Source organism: Sipha flava, unplaced genomic scaffold, assembly GCF_003268045.1.
Source record: "Sipha flava isolate LNK unplaced genomic scaffold, YSA_version1 126_pilon_pilon, whole genome shotgun sequence".
Taxonomy (NCBI): domain Eukaryota; kingdom Metazoa; phylum Arthropoda; class Insecta; order Hemiptera; family Aphididae; genus Sipha; species Sipha flava.
The window spans coordinates 990,296-993,596 of record NW_020271752.1 but is presented as its reverse complement, the minus strand read 5'-3'; the positions used below and the strand labels follow the sequence as shown (position 1 = coordinate 993,596).

General features: G+C 36.3%; 1 pseudogene; it reads right to left on the bottom strand.

Moving 5' to 3' along the window:
- Window positions 1-3,301, bottom strand: part of LOC112694278 — a 7,778-nt pseudogene that overhangs the window by 550 nt on the left and 3,927 nt on the right.

Sequence of the window (3,301 nt, the reverse complement as noted above, 5' to 3'; positions counted from 1 at the left end):
CAATGTAATTTTCAAGTCAATCGCGTAACAGGGAATTACATTTTACGCTCAATAAATAATTTCACGAAATAGCCTATGCCATGAAAATATCTTACTTTACCTTGTATGCTTACTTTTATACTGGATTCGACGATTTATTTCATTAATTTTATTTTGCGGTATGCACGAGATGGACATTCATTAATAACGATGGGTTATTTGATTTCGGTTTAATCGTTGTATATTAAGTATCTAGTAAGTAGTATTGGTATTCAAGTATTCAATATAGATAAAGGCTACCGAGGATCTAAAATATTGTAAAAACTAATAACAAATTGTAATAAAATGTTACAAATCAATGGAGTAAGATATTTTCGACTTGGCGTCACACTGAACCTCCGACATTACGGATGGCGTTGATCGTTTTAAAATAATGTATCAACAATGTATCAACTCTTTCCGGCAAGGTGGTTAGTACCATGGGCGTCGCGAGAGGAGTGCAAAGAGGGTGCGTTTGTATCCCCTTGGATTTTTTTAAAAAAAAAAATAAAATTTAAAAATTTATGATACAGACTGTCATTATCATTATTTGATTTTCTAGTAGTCTGCATTACTTTGAAGTTATTGAAAAAAATAAAATAATTTTGTATTGTCATACAATTTGAAAAAATATTCAGTCTCATTTAACTTAAATAATTTAAGTATTATTTAGAAATCAGCGTATATACTGTGCACTTATGACAGAAATTCTGGCGGCACTTATGGTTAGTACTATTTACAACGTAATATTTAGTTGGAATAATTTTTTTAAAAATGTAATAGTCAAATGGGTTACGTCCCATGTATTTAAGGTATCATTTTAATTTGCTATCATGTGCCGAAATCACAGCCTACTGCACGTAAATTGATGGAGCAGGAGATAGAAGAGGATCGCAATCAAGAGACTTAAAGTAATAATAATAATAATACTAGTATTATGAAAGTCGATAATCAAAAACGTGGTATTACTAAAAAATCAAAATGTTTAAAAATCAAGACAACTGTATCATGTAGTCGAAATTTTTAATAGGTTTATTAATTCTAGTTAAAAATGAAAAAACGATCGACGAGGTTAAAAATAATTGCGTTCCGAGTTTAAATCATAGTTTTAGTATTTTGAAAATATTTTTACAACCCGAAATTTGATATTATCGGCGATTACACATTTTGAATTTATACCTAATAATATTGAATCAAATATACACGGGCATCGCTGCGCAGTGGCGTAGCCAGGATTTTTAAATGGGGGGGGGGGCTAACCACTTTTTTTTGGATAAGTAAGGTAAGAGAGGATATGATAATTCACCCTTAACCCCCTCACCATCTACCACCAAGTTTCTAAACATAATTCAAGCATTTTAGTATAGTTTTAAAAATATTTATTAATATATAATTTATAATAATAATAATAATTTTGGTTTCAGTGTTCAGTCACTTGCTCCACTCTGACAGCTGCATTCTCTTAGGCGAATTTCAGATCTATGACGTCACCATGATTCGCCCTTCATCTGCACCGTGGATACACGAATACGTACACAAAGAGCGCGTTTCCGTTTTACGCGTCGATTATAGTCACGGCAAAGTCTACGTCTAAATAGTAGTAGTAGCAGTAGTCTAAAGTATTGATGTCCTAGTGCTACGAAGGCGGTGGTGACCCTGCAGGGCACGGCTTTATAGTACACACGCGGATGTATTTATTATTATTTAACGAGGAACAAAATTACTTTTCTCGAACCCTCGTCGGGGGACGGCCATTTTACACGTATACGTATATACCATGTATACATAAACGACGTGTTTTTGATGTGAATCAAAACGTGAAACGCTAAAAACGATTGATTATTATTACAATTATTATTAAACATTTTGTTATTGACAAACTGAAAACTTCAATAAATCATTATAAATATTAAGGCACCGCCGACGGTGCGCGAGTTCCGATCGACTCGGTTCGTTTTCTTTTGAACTCCGCGATAATCCGCTGTTCGGTTCGGCGACCCGGCGATAAGTTTCGCGGAATCGGTCGGCCGGATAAAAATAATTAATTTTTTTTTTATCGCTGCCACCGCCTTTACTGCGGTCTCCTCTTGCCCGTTGCTCGAGCGCAGTAGATATACCGTCTGCTTCTTCTGCTCTTCATTTTTTCCTTTTCCTTTTATTTTATTTATTTATTCTTTTTTTTTCCACACACAAACACACACACACACACACACACACACACACACATACATATATCTTTTGATTTTGCGTATATGTAAGCATGCGAATGTATACGTATATTCGTACACACGGAGCCGCTCGCATAGAAATAATAACAATAAGACGTATTTTCCGCCGCGCGCAGACATGCCAAACTGAGTCCCTTTTTTCGATCGGCATTTTGTACTTTCCAGTCGGAAAGAAGCGGAAAAAAAAGCAAAATAAAACAAAAAAAAAGTCTTAAAGAGAGTAGGGGCGGTGGAAGGAAAAAGAATACGACTACATCATCATCCGTTCGTAAGAGTACTCGAGTAGACGGAATGCGACGATGCGCTGTTTGTGCGTAAAAAAATGCGACCGCATCGTAGCAGTATTATAATATTATATAGTCTTTGCGGCCGGTGCGGTCTGGCCGCGCACTGCAACGGATGTTTTCGCGAAATAATAATCAGCCGACGGTATTATTATTGTTATTGTTAATGTTTTTCGAGATCATATCGAGTTGAACGACGGACTGAATATCAATTGCAGTAGGTTTGGTTACTCGACGATCACTCGAAGGACGGCGAAACACCGGGGTGGTGTACACGAAAACGACGGTACCTAACCAACGAGGGCGCGATTTTTCGATTTCTCGTCGACGTTAATAAAAAAAATTGCCGTTTTCTTTGCATTTTCCCTTTCTCGTTATAACATCATTCTCTTGTGGACAACGTGGTCGTTGATATACGATAAATATTAACCGTCGGCGAACGTCGTCGTTTTGCAGGATACTGCGAATCGCATGCTTTGTAATATTATTTAATAATTTTCTCCCTTCCCGCGCGGTGTCAACAGTCAGCTGATTATTAATAATTCAAAGCGGTAAACATTGACTCGTCGTCGACAAACAGATGCGCGTCGGTGTAACTATGGAAACGAACAAATCAACAACGACTGAAAAATAAAATTTCCGATTCAATTCATTTTCATTTGGTTATTACGCAGTACAGTGTACACTCTATTATAAAATTATAGGGATCTCTGTTTCCGACCGGAATGCTATGTGGAAAGCATCAAGAAAGATGAGTAGTTAAAAGTATAG